General features: G+C 37.4%; 1 long non-coding RNA gene across 1 annotated transcript in view; it reads right to left on the bottom strand.

Moving 5' to 3' along the window:
* LOC129145592 (uncharacterized) overlaps positions 1–23414 on the bottom strand; it is a 182959-nt gene that overhangs the window by 38767 nt on the left and 120778 nt on the right. The window contains exon 3 of the long non-coding RNA XR_008551370.1: positions 4817–4933. This is a non-coding gene — a long non-coding RNA (uncharacterized LOC129145592). The remainder of the gene's footprint in view (positions 1–4816; positions 4934–23414) is intronic.

Raw genomic sequence — 23414 nt, 5'->3', positions numbered from 1 at the left:
ACACCTATGTGACATGTTTTCAGAATCAGCTTTTAATCTGAGCTACTGAACAGCCTATTTACAAGTTCTGGAGCTGCCAATCCATACTAATTCTAGAAGTAGGGGATATGTGAGGATACCTATATATTAGTCAAATTTTGAGATATATATTTCTTTGAGAAATACATATTTAACAGAAACCAAAGTCTTTTTTTTTTTCCTGCAAGGGTGAAGTCTGAGCAATCAAAAGAGGACTTTCAAATCTTAAGACCCACTGTCCTCTAGCGAATGGAAGATCGGGTGACAGACTCGAGTGAAATCACAGCTCTTAGCTACGTGATCTTTGGCCAGTTCCATATTGGCTTTTAACGTCAATTGTCCTGCCTTCAAAACAAAGTCAATAACAGTAACATGTAACATGTATGTGTTGCCATAGGGTTGGATAAGATGGTATATGTAACATGTTAGGCAGAGCCTGACCATAGAAAACACCCAGGGAGTGAAGTTTCTATTCCCACCTTCCTTAAAATTTTAACAAGTAGGCTAAGGGGCTTGCTCTGCAATTTCTCTGAAATCCCTCAGGGAAAGGATCGATGTACACAGTGCAAGTATTTCCTGAGGTGAGGACTTGTAACAGGCACCCAGAACCCAAAGGCTACACATTCTTAAGATCAAAACTCAGTTGCCAGCAGCCCCACTAAGACCTGGTCCTGCTCTGAGGATAGTGTTTTCTCTGCTCAAGGATTTTCCCAGGTAAGGTTTGCCCAGTGTTCTCTCTGCTTCTGCATGTCACCGGCCGATGTCCTCTCGCCCCTCAGAACTGCCTCCTATTATTACCCTCCTGCTACCCTTTCCCCTGGTAATTGTCGGCGATGCCCTCCATCTGCCCTCTCCCCCGGGCTAATTGCCTTCTGTTTCTACCTCCTCATCGGTCTCATGCCTGGTCTGCCCTCCTGTCACCCCTCTTACCTGCTAACCTCTGCATGATTTGCTGCCTGGACTTAGGCAGCCTGGGCCTTTCTGCCCTTCAGACTGCCTGCTGCCTGCTGATTTCCTGAGCTGCTTGCCCCACCTGCTGCGTGCCTGGGGTCACCTTCCTGCTGCCTGCTCCACCTGTCCCAGGGCTGTTTGATTTCGCCCCCTGAAATGCACAGATGGGATCTCTCCAGCATCTCTGTGATTGTCTAATGGAGAAGTGAGATGCAAATGACTGTGTAGAATAAATGGAAAGGAAGAAAAAAATGAGATCAAACCAAAGCAAAACAAAATAACTCCACAAACACCCAGAGAGGTCTGAAGAATCTAGAATAATTGAACTAAATAAATTTGTCTGTCTCAAAATCCAAGACATAGATGAAAGATTAAAAGAGGGTAAACATACTTGAGAACTGGTTAAAATGTGCTTTCCACTGTGTAGGAAGCAGCCAAATATTGCAAGTAAGTGCCCAGAGGGTAAAGGTTTCCTCTTCCATGTCTATCCCTGAAAGGATCAAGCCTTGGTGATAGGCAGACCTGTTCATAGACAGCAATTGCATTTCACTGCTTGGCATATTGTAATTGAACACCAGAGACACTTACACCTGCTCCTGAATATCAGCAACCTCTACCTGGTTTTTAGTCTTCCATATCTATTTTAGAATCTTTCCTAGCACTGAGAATAGGAACTACTTTGGAGAGTGGCACCTTCTCTGATTTTCTCCAATTGTTTGTTTAAACTGCCACTAAATACTCACAAATTGGGCAAAATGATAAGTTAATAGAATCTTGTTGAGCACTTTACTCTCAAAGACAGAGTTCAATTTAGAGAAGAGAAATAGCTCTTAGGTCAAAACTCAGTTGTGTCATCCAGAATCCAGAGACCTTCTATTTTCAAATGGGAAATCACCACAGAAATCAGATGTCAGACTTCTAAACTCAGCTAAGAACTCAAGTTGAGGTAAGAAGGGGTGACATGAACACAGCTTTGGCTATGGTATCTAAGATTTGTTCTCCTTCTCCAAGCTAAAGAGTAGTTCTTCATTTACAGCCCTCTCAAGCAGGAGCTTTTTAAAATGCCTATGATTTCATTCCCACAGGTTGAACTATCAGTTACTGTCAATTTGTCTAAAAAGCTCCACTCTTCAATAAAATTTGTTACCTCCAATCAGAAATAGTGTTACCTTGTTATTGTTCTCAAACTCACAGTCAGAACAATAAGGTGATCATCACATTCCTTAGTTTTTAAAGTCATTTTTTCCCCTAAAAAAAAAAACATTCTTTGAGGCCTCCCCTGGTGGTGCAGTAGTTGAGCACTGGGCTGCAAAGCTGCCCGAAGCCTCTGCAGTGCCGGTTCAATCCCCAGACGCTGGCGAGGGTCCCACATGGTGTGACAGACCTCTCCTGCTGCACCCTCTGCTCCCCTCAGCAGCGTATTTTGTCAGTCTGCCTGTTCTGTTCCCTGCTCTGGCTCTGGTGAATTCTCTCACCCTCCCACACTTCTGACTGTACCCAGTGCTTGCATAAATAAATAAATAAATCTTTAAAAAAAAAAAAAAACATTCTTTGTATGTTAATAATGTTAATGAAGGCAACTGACCCCAGTCCACCTCCTTTGGGCCTCAGTTTCCTCATTTGTAAAGCATAATAAAGAGCAAAGAAAAGCAGACATTCTCTTGAGATTCTACTGAACTTGAAGATACTGAACTCCTAAGGCTTAAATGATCAAATTATTTCTGAACATGTCATGATCCCCATTGACAAAGATGCATTGTCAACATCTGCTGGGCCAGTTTCCTAGTTTTTATGGCCCTAGAATGTAAGGAGAAACAGCACTAGAGGATCCAGTCATTTTCTTTGGAAGATGAATATGTCTAAAAATCAATCTCCAAGGCTATAATGAGAGACACAGAATCTGTCGATATGAATCACAGAAAGTATGAGGTGAAGGAAATCTCAGTGATGCCGATTCCTACAGCTTTAAAGTAAGGAGCTTTAACTCCTATGTTTTTATGGCATTAATCTGCTGACCAAGGTCTCAAAAATGCAAGTGACTTGCTGAGTTAGTGACAGAGCTGGACTAGAGCCATTGCTTTCTAGTTTTGATCCATATAAGACTTTATATTTATGATCTTTACATAGAATTTTTAGATCACCCCCTTCATTCAACCCTTGATATTTGGGTGGGTGAGAGTCATAATTAATGCAATAAATTAAAAAGTCTTGCTGATTTGGCAGATGTGGAAAAAAAAAAAAAACATTTTGGAATTTTACTCCTTGGCTTAATTGAATAAATGTGAGATCAGGTCACAGTCCATATCATGTGAAAAATATGAGTGCTGATGTCTTCAAATTGACAGAAGAATCATTTACCATCTATTCCCATCTCATAGTAATTAAGCTCATTGCCTCCATTGCTCAGCACCATTTCAATTTTCCACCACAGGTATTTTTAATTGCCTCTATTCTTAAACTAAAGAAGAAAAAATAAAATAAGGAGCCAATAGCTTACTCCAGTGAGAAAGTGAGAGAGAACAAGAGAGAAAGAGAAAGAGAGAGAGAGAGAGAGAGAGAGACACTTAAATGTGATAGATTTCAACTCAAATTATTTTTAAAGAAATTTAAAGATGCTATTAGAGGTTCCTAGTCCCACCTACTACAGAAAATCTTATTATGATCACACATTCTTGAAACACCATTATAGTGAAAACAGTGCATAATGTAGGTTAATTTATAGGTGGTCAGAAAAAAATAGACAAATGAAACTAAGTTTATTGGACTTACTACAGTAAGGGAAAATACCAACTTTGTAGCATCTCAAATAGAAAAATTAGGCAGAAGTAATTATAGGTGCTTGACTGGGCGGTTTTGAGGGGAAGGTGGCCTTCAAAGTGAGCTGGCTAGAATTGGGCAGAAATTATGACATGATATTTTTGGATTGGTTGGTGCAGAGAGGTGAGGGTTTTGAAGTGAGGCTGAATAAGTAGATACTTTAGTCAGGTCACAGTTTTATTACTAACCCTTAATACAAGTACAGTGGAGGCCATGTGGGTGGGATATGAACTATGCTATCTATTTTGGAAGGCAATTTGCCAGTATTAACAAAAATTTAAGGTTTTGAATCAACAGCTTACATATTAAAGATATATTCTGCATCACATAATCACAAAATACACAAAAACTTCTAACCACAATGTGTTTAGTTGTAAGAACCTAAAAACAATTTAAATGCCTATTGACAAGGCATTGGTTAAATTAATGTCAGAAAAGACATATCATTTAATGATACAAATGAAAATATTAAGGTAGATTTTTATGTAGTGATATGGAAAGATATCTAAGCTTATTCTTCCCTTAAAAATACTATGAAGACGGGCCTTCCTGGCAGTGTAGAAGGTTGAGCACCATACTGTGACGCTGTTGACAGCCTCTGCAGCATGAGTTCAATTCCCGGCCGGCTAGCAAGCAACCCACATGGTGAGGTAGACCTCTCCTGACTCACCCGCTGCTCCCCTCAGCAGTTTATTAAGTCAGTTGGCCTGTTCTGCTCCCCGCTCTGTCTCTGGTGAATCCTTCTCACCCTTCCGTGCATCTTCCTGTACCCTGGTTCTTATATAAATCAATAAATCTTAAAAAAATACTATGAAGACATATGAAACACTTATGGTTTCTCTCTCCTTCTTTCTCTCCCCCTCCACACACACGTGTGCGCACACACACACACACATCTGTGTAAATAGTTAAATGATTTTGGTATCCAGGGTGATAAGCATAATGCAATATTCTGAAATAATTGGGGGTGTCTCTATGGGGAAGAAGTGTAGATTTTACACTAGTTTGATAACTACTTTTCAGTTCTTACCTGTTTCATGGACATGAATTGATTTTATAAATTCTGGCAATGGATCTCACAGTAACTCCAGAATGACTCATTAGCTTCCATTTTCTGATGCTCTGTTTGCAGGACCTGTAACTGGACCTGGAAATGAAATTTGTGAAAACTGAGATAGATTGTGAGTATAACACACCATATTTCAAAGCCTTAGTATAAAGAAAATAATATAAAATATTTCAATAATTGTAAATTAACTATATATTAATATGATATTTTGGCTATCTTGGATTACCTAAAATACATATTAAAATTTGTTTTAGCTTTTCTTTTTTTAATGTAGCTACTAAAAAAATAAATTATACTGGAGCTTATGTTTGTGACTCACTTTATATTTGTATTGGGTAGTACTGCTCTAGATCCTGAAATAATCTTTTTTTTTTTCTTTTTCAAGAGTACCTAGCTGAGAGTGTGTCGCTATCTGAAAACTGAGCTCTCTATTCTTCTAGCTTCCTAGATTTCTCACACCCCTACATTTTCTCTCACTTAAAACTAAGAGTTATGTGATAAGATAATTTATCTCAGTTGGGACATGGAGAATGAATATAAATCTGAGATTTCAATGCTGAGTGATGGACGTATGTCAGTGTATTAACAAATAACCAAGTAGAAAATGGTTTGAGGATGAAGGCAACCTGCTTGATTTTAAGTGCATATGTCCAGCAGGTATTCTACACAGAAAACGTTCAAATGGTGATCTAGGATGACAAGACTTCCAAAGTTAGTGTATGTTAGAAAACCATCCAATTAAATGCATTTTTAAATATTCTGTTCTTAAAGTTTGCCAGAATTCATTTGACTAAACTGCATTTAAAGTAAAATGTTACAGCTTTGGTACACATTTATTTATGTCTTTTATGGATATTAGAAAGTTGTTAAGAAAGTAGATCCTAAGAGTTCTCATCACAAAGGGTGGTGGGACAGGAAAAGGGAAAAATGAAGAGTTTTTAAATAAACTAATTTTTTTTTCCTAATAAGATATATTTATTATTTGTTTAAAGATTTATTTTATCCATTTATGCATATAAGAGCTGGGTCAGATATGGTAGGCACACTGAAATTAATAACAGGGATATTTTTTAAATTATGATTAATATGCTAGAACTTTAATGAAAAACAGACTAGGACATATAATAACACATGTATAAGTAGAGAAAGGAAATTCTAAGAAAGCATCTAAAAAAAAATACTGGAGGGCAAAATTACTGAAATAGAAATGAAGACTGCCTTTGAATGATTCATTATAAAGATGGGATATGACTGAGAAAAAGACCTTTCAGTTTGGTGATATGACAATAAAAAAATGCAAAACCAGAAAAAAAAAAAGAAGAGAAGAATGAAAAAAAGGTACAGAATATCCAAAAACTCTGGGGCAATTATAAAGTATTTAACATACACATAATATGAGTTCCTTAAGGTAAAATAAAGTAATAGAAACAATATTTGAAGCACTGAAATCCATTTCACCAAGTTAATGTTAGACATGAAGTCACAGATGCAGAAAGTTCAAAGAACACCAAGCAGGAAAAATGACAAGTAAAACTACACCACTTAGGTATATCCTATTCAAATATCAGAGTGTCAAAGATAAAGAAAAAATATTAGAAGAAGTCAGTTGAAGGGCAGGGCAGAACTTACCTAGAATCATATTTATATTATAATCACAGTGTAATCAGTTGAGATGAATATTATAATCCTTAAAGCAAACACTAAGAAAATATTTTGAAATAATAATATCACAATCAACAGGGGAATTAAAATGGTATATTATAAAATATGTATTTAACATCATGTTAAATATGTAACAAATAGATATTTAACAAAAATGGCAATAAAAAGAAAAAGATGAATAAAACAAATGAGATAATAGAAAGCAAAGAACAAAATGGCAGCAATAAATTTAACCATAGAAACAGTCACATGAAATGTGAATGAATTAAATACAAAAAACAAAAAGCAAAGACTGTCAGTCTGAATGAATAAAAAAGACACAATATTAGTTGGTCTCTATAAAGATCACACCTCCCATTCAAAGACGCAAATAAATGAAAAGCAAAAAGATGTAAAAAAGTTAACACAAATCATCACCTATGAAAACTAAAAGGGCTATATTTGTATTATACAAAATTTAGTTGAATATAAGAACTAATTACCAGAAAAAATATATAAATTTTATAATGTTAAAAAGTTTCAAGTATCAGGATGATGTAATAGTTGCATTTACACATTAAGCCATAGTGCTCCAAAATAAAACCAGCAAAAATTTCAAGAAATGAAATTATATAATTCAAACATATTAGTTTGAATTTTAAATAACCTATTTTCTGCAATGAATCTAGAAACTAAACAAAATTATTAACAAACATAAAGAAGAATTACATAACAGTATGAACCAAATCTTAGCTATCTGCAGAAAAGTCTGCCTAACAACAGTGAAATGTACATTCTTCTCAAGTGAACATGGAAACCACTCAAGGAAGGATGAATGTATAAATAACTATAACATATATAGTATATATTTAGATGAATTATATAGAATGTGTATTTTTTTGAATTCCACATATAAGTGAGATCATATGGTGTTTGTCCTGTCTGATTCACTTATCTTAGGATAATGTTCAAGGTCCATTCATGTTGTTGCAAATGGTAAACCACATTTTTCATGGCATAATAATATTTCATTATATATATATATGTGTGTATGTGTATCCAATCTCACATTACACATAAGTCTGCTATGAACTTAGTCTTTCTATAAACATATATTTTATTGTAGGTTTGTAAAAGCTTTTAAATAAATCAATCCAATGCAAATATCATCTATAGGTGAACAGTTAACCAAATCATGGCATATTTATCCACTGAAACACTATTCAGAAAAAAGAGTAATGAAGTTTGATAAATCTGAGGACACTGGGGAATCTCAAAATAGCAGTGGCTAGGTGAAAGAACACAACAAAAGTACCTACTGCGTAATTTAACTTACATAAAATTTAAAAAATATAAAAACTAATCTATAGTCATAGAAAGAAGATGACTTCTTGCCTGGGAGTCAGGGATTAAAGAGGATCAGGCGGGAGGGATTACAAAATGTCATGAAGAAACATGGGGTGATAGATATGCTTGTTATCGTGTGTTGATGATTTCACGGGTGTACGCATATGTCAGAAGTTATCAAATTGCAGACTTAAACATGCAGTTTATTGCATGTCCTTTATATCAATATATAGTTGTAAACCGTAAACATATGTATATACTAAGGAGAAGTGAATATTTAATTCACGATTATCACATTATTTTGGAAAAATCAATATGTCAAAGGAAGAGAAAGCATAAGGACGAGAGGAAAATTTCTTCATATCTAAGAGAAAAGAGCGGAGGAGGCTGGAGAAAAGAGGGTGATAATATAGGTATTCAGTGTTTGACATGTACAAATTATTAGGTCTTTCTGTCTAATCATCTGTTCCAATTAACTGGAAAAACCTCAAATTCAGTGAGGTTCTCCAAATAGCAATGGGAAGTTGATTACAGAAAACCAGAGTTACTATAAACAACTACATTGTACCTATATAAACCAGCTTTACATCAAAGATGTGTTAAAAGGCATATAAAGCAATATAATTCCAATGTATCAAAACATTTGGATTACTATAATTAATATAATGAGTAGTTGCCTCTAACTTATCTTACTCTAAAGTTTTTACTTGCTGCAAGAGAGGGGAACTGGCATTGGATATTGATTATTTGTCCTTTGCATTTGTTGACTTTTGAGGATATTCTTCATTACACATTTGGGTCTCAGTTTCTCCACTTGCAAAATTAGGTCATAGAGATATTTCTGTGCAGCCAGGTTATTGTAGGATAATGAATTACTTGATAATTCATTGTGATCTTTGGCACAAGTACAAAGCATTATTATTGTTATTAAATATTATTAGCTAGGGTATGGTGCTGGACTGATAATTACTTCAAGAAACACTTCATAAAATGCTAACTATAAAGTGTACATAAATTTATATATCCATTAATATCAAACTTGATATGAACAAATATTTTGGAAGCCTGCCAATGTTATCCCTTTCATAGTGTTAGTAAATTTCAATTTATATTCAAACCCATCCCCTAGGTCCTTCACATGCAACTCTCTTCGATAACCAATTTAAGTTCCTTGGGTTGAATAAAACTAATTCACTTACCTCTTTCATTAGAAGGCTAACAGCTTATGATTCAGTATTAAAAGGAGTTAGGAGGCCACCCCTTCCCCGCCATTTCCATACTACAGTTATGTTAGCTTTACATTGTAAACTTTGGTAAGAAAAATGACTGTAGAAATTAGGGAAGTGGGGAATTAAGATTTGGGAAAGTAAATAAAAACAATTTAGATATTGCTATGTTAACATAAGGGGTTGCACACATATTGAAATTGCCAAAAATAGTGCTCATCAGAAATTAACGTTATTGTCATTTCAGAATACCTATCACCAATGTTGCCCTTGGAACTGTGAGGGATCAACAGGGGGAAGAGGGTTGGGCCGCTGTGATAATTATTTGTAATTTATCATTTACATGTGTCTGTGTATGATTCAAAGGTCTGGTGTCTCATTTGTGAAGCACTAAGTGAGCCCTGTTGGCTACTGACCGTGCAGACCATTCTAATATCAAGGCTAATTCCCTATCTCTGCTCTCTTTATATTCTGAAGCATCCCAATTCTACAGGAAAAAAAATACAAGAACAATATAATGAATATTTCTATCTTATTCCATGATCCCCTATTCGATAATATCTTGCCACATTTGCATGTAGTCAACCTCTCTGAATTTACAGAACCATTTGAAAATGTCACATATAGGGCCTCCCCTGGTGGTGCAGTGGTTGAGCGCTGGACTGCAAAGCTTCCTGTAGCCTCTGCAGCGCCCGTTTGATCCCCTGCTGCCAGGCAGGGTCCCACATGGTGTGCAGACCTCTCCTGCCGTGCCCGCTGCTCCCCTCAGCAGTGTACTTTGTCAGTCTGTCAGTTCTGCTCCCCACTCTGGCTCTGGTGAATTCTCTCATCCTCCCACGCTTCTGACTGTACCCAGTGCTTGTATAAATAAATAAATAAATCTTTAAAAAATAATAATAAAAATAAAATAAAATGAAAATGTCACATATACTTCTAAGGTTTGTTACACATTCTGACCATGAGCAGATACTCTTAATAATTAAGGCAAAATTTCATGACCCCTTCCAACCCCCTACAACTGAGGAAAGAAATGAGTAAACTTAGGGCTTTTATTTAGACTGATGATGTGTGGAAATATCCTAAGAAGCCCCTGTAAGTTAAGACTGCTGTCTCAGTGTGTAGAAAGTTTCATTCTCAGATTTTACTCTTCAGATGGGCATCTACAATAGGGTGTCCCTTAATATTCCCTACACCACACTTCTGAGAGTGAAAGCAGGTACTGCACATAATTCCTTTAGGTCAACAGGCATAAAGTAGGACTGTCCGAGCATACTGGGTCCTTGGTCATTCTACCTTGAGTGTACAATGTAAGTGCAGATGTTGATGGGTAACTTGGGTATGAATTTAGGCACTTCATTTATCTGTAATGACATAATCCCAAAGGACAACAGGCTGCTCACCAGCTCAAGAATTTGGGACACAACATCCTGTCTGGGTCTGAGTAATCCTCCAAACAGTGTATACTAACAGTTTAGTCTTTTAAAAAGTAAGGGAATTTATTTAATAAAAATAAATCCAATGCAAGTAAGATATTCTTTATATCAACCATTAAATGGTGATGTTTAGGGTCAGCCTGAACTTGCGGGACACTAGAATTGTACGACTACTGCCAAGCCTCTAAGTCATTTGCCATGAATCCATTAGAAAATAGCTTGAGAAAGGACCAAAGTTCAGGTACCTGATTGCTAGACAACCTAAGAATCTTTATCGCCTTACTGGGTATTTCTTAGGAATGTGTTTATGTAAATCCAGCTTTATTTTTCCACTTGAATACAATTCTGCAAATCAAAATAACCATTTCCTCTCAACCATTGTTGGATCCTGCTCCACTCTGTAAGTCACTTTACCCCCACCAGGGCAAGAAATTTGGGAAATACTGTGTTACCTCCCAAAAAATAACAATATCACAGTAGTTGGCAAACTGAGCTGAATCATCACTAGCATCAAAACATCAGAAGAAAGTTTAAAAAAAAAAAAAGCATAAAAGAAGTGGTAAAATAAAAACTATCTGAATCCTTATGTGCTCCATCTCAAATCAGTATGGACTGGCTGGCTGAACAGAGAAGGAAGTTGGAAGCATGAGTGCATAACAGCAGCAGAAAGAACTAATGACTGAGCTTCTCTCTGATCTCAAAGAGAACTTCCTGTCAGGGTGAGAGCATCCCCTTGGCTACTGCTCAGACCACTTAGCCAGTGAGATCCGTGCCCCAGTGAGCATAAGGAAAGAAAGGCCAGATTTCCTAGGAAATATAAGAAACAGACATAAAAACACTTTTAACAGAACAATACAATAGCTGGTAGCATGGTGTCATGGTGTCATGTAAATATCCAGCTGAAGAAACCACTGAGCTCTCAGCTACTCAGGAAAGCTTCGAGGATGTGGTGCAGGTTAAGCTGAAGCTTGACATGTGGAAAATAAGGGTAGGTAATGGGGATGCTCAATCTCTGAAGGAAGAAAGTAACTTGAAGACATGGAGGCACAATGCAATTCCACAATGTGTAGAGTAGATGAATAAACCTGCATCATATGGTTTATCAATTGCTTTTATCTATATCATCTCATTTAATCAACACCATTTTCAGAGGTAAACTGAGCAATATCATTTCCAAATTATAAGTAAGGAAACTTAAACATGGTGAAAATAACTTTACTTAAGTTCCTTTGAGCTTTAGTGGCAGAGTTGGATTTACTAGATGCATGCTGGGTTTTTTGTTGTTGTTGTTGTTTTTTCATTTACTTTTTTTAATTTTTTAATTTTTTTTTATTTATACAAGCACTGGGTACATGCAAAAGTACGGGAGGGTGAGATAATTCACCAGAGCGGGAAACAGAACAGGCAGACTGACGATACAATGCTGAGGGGAGCAGTGGGCAGCAGGAGAGGTCTGCGTGCCATGTGGGACCCTCACCCGGCAGCCGGGGAAAGAACAGTCGCTGCAGAGGCTGCGGGCAGCTTTGCAACCCAGCGCTCAACAACTGTGCCACTGGGAAGGCCCTAAATGCATGCTGTTTTATTTGAATTTTACAGATGAAGAAAGTGGAATTCAGAAAAATCAGCACTCAAGTGACAGAACTCAAACCAGAAGTCTCAGATTCCATAATGCAGATTTCCTTATACCCTATTGATTGAAGAAAAAGAAAAGGAGGGTCAAAGCATCTATTTATTTTCATTTCTTATCTTTTGCATTTTTATTTAACATTGGTTTATAACATTGTGCATGATTTAGGGGGATAGGTGCACAGCTTTACAAATGTATGTAACAGCTCCACATCCACCTCCAAAGCTCCTATAGTACTTCACCAGAGACTACCGGGCCGTCTCCCCTCTGTAATCCCTACTTACATTTTCCCACTTTGGTGGCCTCAATTCTGCAGTTATATTTCTAATATTTGTTTTGGTTTAGTTTTGTCTGTCCCTTTGTTTGGCTTCTTTTTCCACATATGAATGAAATCATTATTTTCTTTGGAAAAACAGCAGGAGTGGACTTGATGAATCATATATCAACTTTTAGTATTTTGGGGAACCTACAGGTTTTCCATAGGGGCTGGAATGACCTGTTTTCCCATCACCAGCACAGGAGGGCTCCTTTATTCCCATGCCCTTGCCAATACGTGTTTCTGATTTTTTTTTTTTTAATAAGTGGTATCTAATAGTGGTTTTAAATTACATTCCCCTGTCTGCTGACAAAAGATACAATTTTTTTTTTTTTTATATGTTGGTTGGCCATCTGTATGTCTTATTTGGAGAAGTCTTTATTTAGCTATTCTTTTGATTGGGTTCTTTTGCTATTGTTGTTGAGTTATAGGAGTTCTTTGTAGATTGTGATGTTAGCCCCTTGTCAGATGTATGATGCGTAATTTTTGATAGAGTGTCTTTTTATGTTAATGAGAGTTTCTTTCACTATGTAGCAACTTTTTAGTTTAATACAGTCCCATTTGTTTATAAGGAGATGACTTTGAAAAACCCATCCCAGAGCACTTACTGAGGGGAGGGAAAGGAAGGACTTCAGAATCCTTGTTTACTATAAAAATAAGGTGTGATTTCAGGGAACACAAAAAACAGGCAAGCATCTAGGGCATAGATCAGAATTCCTTAACTTCTGTTCTTGCTCTAACTTGTATTCATTCCAAGATGCAAATATTGCATTTATTCTTTTCTCTCTTCTTCCTCTCAAGTTCTGTGCTTATTGATTCTTCCTCCTTCTACTCTTTCTCTACCCCTCAGGGTCTGGCTCCATGAACGCTGCTCAGAATGCTTATTCATCTTTGCTAACCTGAGCTTCTATGGCACTTGCCCCTGAAACACACATTAATGAGGCATCATTCTGTGTACATTGAAGAGGACCCATGTTCTAGTATTAACCTTTGTAACAAAGAAACATACAACATTGTTGTTTGGTATGGCTGAGAGCAGACTTTTGTTCCCAGTCCTCTTTACAGAAATCCAGGAGTCATTTCACTCTCCAAATTTTCTGCCTCCTGACTTCTAGTGATTGTTATTTCATGTTTTAAATAATTTTGAAGATAGACAAGTACATTTTGGAAATGTTGGTTCCACATTTTAGAAGTCTTCGAAAGTGAAGGAAGGCACACCAGTTTCCTGCATGTGGGGGCCTGAAATCTTGGCTCACTTGAGTCCACCTTCCCCTCAGGCCTAGAACACAATTGAATTTACATCCAGCACCAGTTTTGACTTCAAGCTGGGAGAGCACAGGTGTTTGGAAGCTGAATGCTTTCATTTTTTCACATGCAGGGAATGAACAATATCTCATGGTCCCTGGCACCCATCATCCTGCCCCTCCTAGCACTGAAGGAATCAATCGGTGATCACAGTGCCTTTTGGCTCCTTTCTCTTCATCCTTCTGGTTTAGATTAGACACCTGCCAAGTCTCTCTTCATTTGACTCTGCTCTTTGAAACTGGCAGAAATTTAAATATAAGATATTCATGCTTTATTTTCTAATCACTGTTAAGGGGATGCTGTTGTCCTGGTGCCATTTGGGGCACCAGCTTGGGTGTGTGTGTGTGTGTGCCCTAGAAATCTGCATTTCCAATGAAGCTTTGTGGTTTGGTGGTTATTTTTGAAATAAGCAGTTGTGATTCTAAAATTGCTCTTCAAAAGCCCTATTAGAGTTGTGAGTTGCTGAGTGTAATGTAAGGAATAGGGATATGCAGTCAGCCAAAAGTGGAGTCAATCTTACTATTGTCATACTATGTGACTTAGGACAAGTTTTTATTTAAACTTATTGATGCTATTATTTCCTTTTCACTATATGCTAAAATCATTTTTATATTTAACCATCAGAGAAATCTGATATTTACATCATTATTATTCTCAGTGTACAGATTATGAAATGGAGACTTAGAGATTTGAGGAAATTGTGAAAGAACTATATCTACCTAGTGTCAGCCAAAATATAAACCCAAATGTAAGTGATTTCAGAATCAAACTCTTAAACAGTATCCTAAATTATTTTCACCAATATGTAGCAATTTCTCCCTCACAATAAGGTCTAATTTCCATCTTCTCTCTGTCTAACTTTCTTGTTAACTATGCATTTTTCATCTTTCTTTATGATGCTACAATTTAAAGAAAGCACTCCTTTATCTAAAAGCATTTATTTTCTTACTTTATTGAGTAGCTTCTAGTCTGAGACACTGTACTAGGCATAAAATAATGAACAAATTGTTACTTCTTTGTAGAATAAGATTACTTTTTATTTGGGAAGACAAATAAGCATTAAGGGACAAGTATTTTTGATGACTGGTAGTTAAGGGGGACTTCTGCCTATTGTGCTTTAGAGAGGAGTACCTAACAAAGAGTGGCAGAGAATGGGGATGGGGGTTCTCTAGAGGAGGTCAGATTTATAAAGTATAGCACTGAGTTGAGAGAAAGAGAACAGAGTCACCTGAACAGCTACAACATTCAATGAGCCATTTGCTTTCTAAGGTACTTGACTTTAACACTCATTTGATTCAGTCACCTTGTTTCACAATGGATTACTTTCCTTATTTTTAAAATTTATTTTTATTTATGTATGCATGCAAGAACTGGAGTGTAGGTCAGAGACAGAGTGGGGAGCAGAACAGGCATTTCTATTGAAATACACTGCTAAGCGGGCCTCCCCGGTGGCGCAGCGGTTGGGTGCTGGGTTGCGAAGCTGCCTGCAGCCTCTACAGCACTGGTTCGATCCCCGGCTGCTCCCCGGCCACCGGAGGAGGGTCCCAAGTAGCGTGCAGACCTCTCCTGCCGCCCGCACTCCCCTCAGCAGTGTCCTTCGGTCCTTCTGCCTGCTCTGCTCCCCGCTCTGGCTCTGGTGAATTCTCTCACCCTCTCGCGCTTCTGACTGTACCCAGTGCTTGTATGTATGTATGTATCAATCAATCAATAAATAAATCTTTAAAAAAAAAAAAAGAAAAAGAAATACACTGCTAAGGGGAGCAGTGGGCAAGACAGGAGAGGTCTGCTGTGCCATGTGGGTAGCTCCCTGGCCGGCCATTGAACTCATGCCACAGTGGCTGGCAATAGTGTGATAGTGCTGAGACTTTAACCCCTGTGCCACCAGAGAGGCTCCAATGCATCATTTTTTGTGTAACTTCTCTCTCCCACCATCAGAGAGATGCCAATTAGCATGACCACAGTGCATTTTGGCTCCTTTCACTTTATTCTTCCCGTTTTAATGGGAGCAAAAACCAAGGCTTAGGACATTTTTCATTCTTTGGTTTCTGACACTGAGGGATCAATGGCTGTGAATGATGATGGGGTGGTGATGGTAGTGGTGTAAAGAAGGAGAAGGAAGAAGAGGGGGTGATGATAAGGGTATGTTGAAATGAGTAATGTATTGGGACAGATGCAAAACTTTAAACAAGATATTGAGTGCTTCCGTTTTCATGTCTAGAATGAAACTTTAAAGGGCCACCGCAGAGACTGAAGTATCTTCCACTCTTTTACTGCTCTTCTCTTAGACACAGAGGCATAGTTCTGAAATTAGTGACTAAAGGGCTGGTTTTGTACAGTCGGCACAAGAGCAAAGACAAATTTTTAAGCACTGAAAAACACTAGGAGTTAAGTAGTTAACCCACTTAAAGAAGCTCATATGTTACTCATGGTATCATTTCCCTGTGTTTCTACTCTATTCTTCTTCACTTAGGCAGTAACCTCTTTTCCTTTTGTTGTTGTTGTTTGTTTATTTTTCTTACTGGAATAAAGCAAACATAATAACATTCAATTCAATAATTAGGGCACTACATCCCTAAAAAGCTGAGTACAAATTCTTCTCAAGTGTACATGAAACATTCTCCAGGATAGATAACATGTTGGGTCATAAAACAAGTATCAATAAATTGATGAAGACTAAAACTATAGCAAACATTTTCTTTGATCACAATGGTATCAAACTGGAAGTTAACCACAATAAGAAAGCAAGGAATATCTCTAATATTTGGAAACTGAACAACATACTGCTGAGTGACTACTAGGTTCATGAAGAAATCAAAGAAGAAAATAAAATATGTTTGGAGACAAATGAAAGTAAAGATTTATGCACTCCTATGTTCATTGCAGCACAATTTGCAATATGCAAGTTATGGAAGCAACCAAAGTACTCAATGACAGACAAATGGATCAAGAAGATATGGCACATATACATGATGAAATACCATTCAGCAATAAAAATTAAAAAAAAGAGAGAAACTGCAATTGTCAAAAACTTGGATGGAATTGGAGGGAATTATGTTAAGTGAAATAAACCAGAGGTAGAAAGACAAATGTCAGATTTCACTGATATGTGAAATACAGAGAAACAATACAAAGGAGCAGACAGGACTAAACCAAAACAAATTCTAGAAATGACTACAGAATTAAGGCCACTAGACAGGGAGAGGGGTGGAAATAACATTGGAAGGGGGGTTAATGGCATACAATAAAGAGATATGGGTGCTCTGGGGTGTGTAGGGTGTTGTGATGTACACACGAGGGGGTGCAAATCTATTCTTCTGAATCACATATGGTAACATAAACCAATGTTATCTCAAATAAATCAATAGTTTTTTTTTAAACCTATGAAAATTATGAATTGGTGATGATATAAATATGAGTAAGTTAACTGAATGAAAGTGATTCCTATGGTAATTTAATGTACTCTGCTAAAACATGTTTAAAACTCAAATAATGATATTTGAATGCTAGACCGGAGAGATATATTTATTTTTCAGTGGCAATTATGAAAGAAGATTTTATGAATTGTAGGAACATATTAGCCATTTAAGCCTTCACCACACATACACACCAAACTATTTGGAATAAGAATCAAATTCATAATTCATGTTCTGTAGTAGTAGCATAAACCCTGAGATATACTCAACTCTGGTTACACTAGATTCTGCACTTTCATACTAATGTTGTTCATTAAAAACAATAGCAACAAAAACATATAACTTTATCCACTTACTTTGTAGAGGGTACTACATGAAGATATTTATGCAGCTATGCTTAGAATCTTTCTAGAACACTCGCTATCTTTCTTCTAGTACAGATACTATCTCCTTTAGGGTTTAGTTCACAACTATGATTCTCATTGTATCTTCTCTTGATTCCATTTATTTCCAAAAACTTTTCCATGTCAGTCTTGAATATTTATGAAAATTGTTATCTACATCACTCATTTGACCTTTCAGTGTTTTTTAACTGAGTCATATCTTCCCATCCAAACTATAAGTTCATGAAGGTCAGAAAAAATAAATTGTAAATATGGTTACAAAATATGAAATTTTATAAACTATTTTGAACATCAAAATGTATTCTTATTTATTTCATAAACATATATCTTTTTATTTGCATTTATTATTGTATACTGACTTGGAGATAAGAATATGTGGGGACCATAACGGATAACTCTTAACTCCTCATTGCAGTTAGCAGAGCATTTTGCAATGATTCTTATATAAAAAGTCAGCTACCTGCCTTCCATGGGCCAAATCCAGATGTATACATTTGTTTTTATTTTGTCTATACCTGCTTTCTTGTTGCAATGAGAGTTGAATAGTTGAGACAGAGACAACATGACTTATAAAGACAAAAATATTTACTATCTGGCCCTTCACAGGAAAAGGTTGCTAATCTATACTCTTAAAACCTATCTAGCAAAATGATCCAGATGAGTTGTCCATTTAGTGGTGCTACTAAGCTATATTTTTTTTTTTTTGTAAGTGAATGACTTGATTTATGACTGTGACTATGTGTGTCTATATCTCTCTTTATTTTTGATTAAATCAAATGAAATGGACATGATTACTGGGTATCCTTCCAGTGGAATACTGAACACTGACTAACAGACTCAGGGTTATCTGAATTTATAGGTGACCATTGCTTTGATCATTTTTGACTAATTTTATAATTCTGCCAATTGTACATAACTAATAGAAATGCAAATGCATTTGACTCTAAAAATGCAAAGGAATTTTTCCCAATGGAGAGATAATTGATTATCACTTTTGGCAAAGAAAATCAATGCTAAACAGTAGTTTAAAATTATTTGAAAATATTCAGGAATTACTGTAATGGAGCAAAAGAGAAATTCCTGGTTTAAATTCCCAATACAACATAGACAAGTGGCAATATTTAGCCAGGAACTGGGGTATGGGAGGGTAGGGACAGCATTAGTGGGTAGAAAATTCAAAGAGGAAACAAGGAGGTTAGGGGGGGAATAGGAGATTCTGGCTAAAACTACTTGATAAGATTTTGTTCAGGACTTACCTAGGTGATCAAATGGCAATGGTGAGAATCTTCTCTAAACTGATTCAAGATTCTTGCTAAAATCGGGGCCCAGATGCTGAACAATGATAAACAGTGAAGTCCAATAGTGAAGGGATTAGTGGAGTCTGATTCAAGTTTGGTGGTGACAGTTTTTGTAAATTCCCATAGAGAACACCTTACACTTATTAGGCCATTATTTGAGCATCCCTGATTACCTGTATCTACATATGAGTGTATGAGTGTGCGTATCAGATATGTATGTGTATATACACATATACATACATACATTCATATTAGATGTTCCCTTGAACTACTTTTAGCACCTACCTCACACTCTCATTAATTTATGTGTTGAATAAAATTTTTGACAAGCGTTCATTTTCTACTTCTATGAGAGCAATTGTTTTGCCTTTTATCATTTTTTAATCCACTATAACACAGATAAAGGAATACAAAGATAGGTTTTTATGCAGTCTTTTCTTGGTTGTATAAGTCTGCTATCCATCATTTTCATTTTGCAATTGGATTTGAATTTAGGAATCATTTATTTCATAGACTGATTAATCATCAATGTATACTTTTGGTTTCCATTGCAATTAGCTACAGTTTTCTTGAGTGATTTTCAATAAACTATTTGGTGTTTATAAAGGTGGTTCAGTACCCAAAAAGGGTCAGATTGGATTTTCTCCAAGTTTCTTCAGCTTTTCCTTGCAGGGAAGGAACCATGGAACCTGCCCTTTTTATGGAGCTACTCTGTAAAACATTCAGTGCAAGGACGATGTCACCCTTTTCTTGTCTGTCATGTCAAGTCTCCTACTCCCAATCTGATTCACCAATTCTAAAATGCAGAATAAATATTCCTTGTCTTCCCCTTTATTCTTTAGAATTTATTGATACCTTTATTTAGGTTTTCAGGTCTAGTCTCCCATCCAGGAATGGATACCAGGCTGCAGTGGCAGCGCTGAGTCCCAGCCACTAAACCACCACAGGTTGGTGCCTCATGAACCCATAGTAGGAAATTCACTAATGCTCAGGCAAGCAAATGAAATGAAGCAGATTTGTTTGGAGGAAAAAAAAAAAAAGTTTATTAAGGAGAAAAGGAACAGAAATAAAGCAGGATTCCCAGGCTGGGGGGACCAGGCCAGGGAGCGGCAAGGGTGCTAGGTGGAGTTGTGCCTCAGGGAATATAGACCTTTTTTCCTAATTATTCTATAGCTCCACCAGTCACTTTGCAATTGGTTAGCTCTCAGTGGTCTCATTCACTCTGCCTTAATGTCAAGGTTCCCAGAACTAAGCCTCTGTGTCCCGGCCCTTATTTTAGCATACTTTTCTTTATCATCCTTGTTCTAGAATGTCCTGTTGCCCCTAATCCTGGGGTGTTGTTAGATTATTCCCTTTGAAATTTGTTGCTCTTACATCTGGACCCCTCCTTAGTCCTCCCAGGCCTTTCCTATTCTTTTTTTTTTTTTTTTTGAAAACTTTTTTTTTTAAATTTATTTATTCATTTACACAAGATCCAGGCTACAGGCCAGATATGCGGGAGGGTGAGAGGATTCACCAGAGACAGAGCAGGGAACAGAACAGGCAGACTGACAAAATGCACTGCTGAGGGGGGCAGTGGGCATGACAGGAAAGGTCTGCTGAGCCATGTGGGACCCTCGCTGGCCGGCTTGGATCCAACCGGTGCTGCAGAGGCTGGGGACAGCTTCACAGCACGGCACTCAACCACCTGCGCCACCAGGGGAGGCCCAGGCCTTTCCTATTCTATTTTGACTCAAGAAGCTCTCCACTTGCCCTATTACTCATTATGACCATGTTAATTTTCCATATGCATGTTATAAATTGATTGCTATTCCTTTGATAACCATCTGATGTTATTTGGATTACTGGTCTAGCCTGACAAGAACCCAGAGGGGTACGGGTGATTTCTTTATTTCCTGCCAATAACTAAACATCTTGCAGTGACATTGTCACCCTTAAAAAAATGCATAAACTGGGCCTCCCTTGGTGGTGCAGCGGGTGAGCACCGGGCTGTGAAGCTGCCTGAAGCCTATGCAGCGCCAGTTCGATCCCGGGCCCCTGCCACTGGCCTCTGCCGCCGGCTGCTCCCCTCAGCAGTGTACTTTGGTCCCTCTGCCTGCTCTGCTCCCCGCTCTGGCTCTGGTGAATTCTCTCACCCTCCCATGCTTCTGACTGTACCCAGTGCTTGTATAAATAAATAAATAAATAAATCTTTTTTAAAAAATGCATAAACTTAGAGCTAAATCCTCTTCTCGAGGTAAATTTCTAGGAAACAAGTCTGCAGAAAGTAGATCAATCTAGAAAGAGGAAAAAGTGGGACACAAAGAAAAATTTTCAAACTTTGCATTTTTTATACACAACTATGAACAAGTTCAGAGGTATCTCTAACATGGGGTGCAGGATGAAAAAAAGGAAGATGAGAAGACAGAGTTGATGATAACAGTGAATTTGTCTGAGAACCTGGCTGGTTTCTTCCCTCTTAAAATTCATGCTGGAATTCTGCTTATTTTAATGTGCCCTTTTTTTTCTCTTTCAGCTTGGATAATAATAACATCAATATTTTCTTTAGGATGTTCTGCCTCAGAGCATGATAGAATGTAAGGCAATTGGAAGTCAAACTGAGGACCCCTTAGGTGGCCTTCAAGCAACTTAACCAAGTGGGAACCAATGTTACTGTTTCCCCTCAATTATGCTTGTTCTTTTTTGTTTTTCCTTTTCAAGTCTGTTTTGGATTGTAGAACCTTGAATTGGAAACTCAACATTAGCAATTCTAATTCTAAACTGAGCTTTTTTAATGCTAAATACTTGTGGATATCATTTGAGAAGATTGTCAAGTTAAACAATGTAGATTTTTCATATATACAGCAAAGTGACTTTGCAGATATTACTCTGTTAAGAGCCAAGCCATGATATTCATCTTGTGCTTACGCATTAAAATCCAGAACCAGCAAAGTATTTTGTAAATTCAGCATTTAGTTATCTCTTACCCATTAAGAGGAAGAAAAGCAAACATTTCCCCCTCCCCAATACTTTTATTCATGCCTGAAGCTAAGCAAGGAGAAAAGGAAAAGGTTTTTAGAATTACAAATAGAACCTTTAAATTGTAGAAACTTGCTAATTTCATTTATGAAAGCACTGCCTAACTTCTGCTTTCTCTCTCAGTTGTTATTCAAATATCTGTCCCTAGCTAAAGAGAAAGAGAGAGAATAATCCTACAAGGAATTTAGTGAGTTTTCTTTTAGAGATCAGACATAAATGCTGCATATTTGAATATGCAAATTTAATAGAACAGATTGCCAAGAAATGAAAAATGGCTGTATGTTTAGCCCTAGGAAGTTAGCCCAGCTTAATAGAGCTGACAAAGAGTTAAGGAGTGCCCACTTGCAAAACTCAAACCAGGAGGAAAGTGCATATAATTTGCTTACCTTACAGGAAGAGACTCTGAAAAGTAAGCTGGATTGTAGGTACCTAAAGTCTCCCAAATTAGCCAGAACACTCTTCATGAAGCCTCAATTTCCTTCTGTATAAAATAAAGAGGTCTTCTTAAGTGATCTCTGAGAGAATTTCCCCCTTGGAACATTGAAGACATCTTTCTAGTGCATCTAATAACTTCACACTATAGGGAAAATATCTCAATCCATAGCAGAGCACATATGAGTTATACTGTCTTGTGTAATCTGTGTATAAATAGGGATATATTCACCTTATAGTGAAGCAAAGTCTGCCACCCCACATCGTGTTTTTGACAAGGGTTTTATATCACGGGAAAGGTTCTGAAAATTGTGTGGAGATTACACTTTTGTGAAAGACAATTACCTGTAGAAAGGAAAATCCTCTCCCATAAGGGCATCTTCCTCACTGTACCAAGGGAGACCTAATTTCTTACAATATTCAATGGAAAAGGCAGTATTTAAAGTTGCATAACAGTCATTCCTGTTATGGCAACTTCCCTAATTGACCTTCCCATTTCTTGCTCCCACTCTTTGTCATAGCTTTTATTCAAGATAGCTGAAGCTATGTGGGCAGCAGAATCAGTGTTTCTGGGTCTCTCCCATGTGATAGAGGTCAAGAATAGAAGAACTGGAAAGGACATGCCATAAGACTAGAAATCTGCCTGACACAATGCCAAGAGCTGGAGTTGGGGGTAGAAGAGATTCGCAGAGCCATTGACCCAGCTATAGAAAACAACATCCTTCAGGGCCAATGCCTAGGTTACAAAGCATAAGATCCAAGCAGATATCAGACTGCTGTAGGGAGTGTCTAGAGCACAGGCCCAAGGGTAAAGATGTGGAGATTGAGTGCACTGTGTAATTTCCAGTCCCTTTCAGATTCTGCATAGTTATCTAAAATCAGCAACAAACCTAAGGCTCACAAGGAGTGAGCCCTCCCAAAGAGAGGACCTCTATATCAGTGCAGTCTCTGCACTGGCTTTGGGACAGCAGTCCCTCTCTCACCTGTGACTATGCAGGTGTTTCTTTTCACCAACTCTCTCCCTCTGCAGGGCAGCAGCTTCCTGCCTGCCCGCCCATGACCTATACCTGCCCGGGCTTCTCTTCACTGACCTCCCTCA

The sequence above is a fragment of the Talpa occidentalis genome, unplaced genomic scaffold, assembly GCF_014898055.3.
Source record: "Talpa occidentalis isolate TD23 unplaced genomic scaffold, MPIMG_talOcc4v2.1 talOcc4.13, whole genome shotgun sequence".
NCBI lineage: Eukaryota > Metazoa > Chordata > Mammalia > Eulipotyphla > Talpidae > Talpa > Talpa occidentalis.
This window is presented reverse-complemented; position numbering and strand designations above follow the sequence as displayed.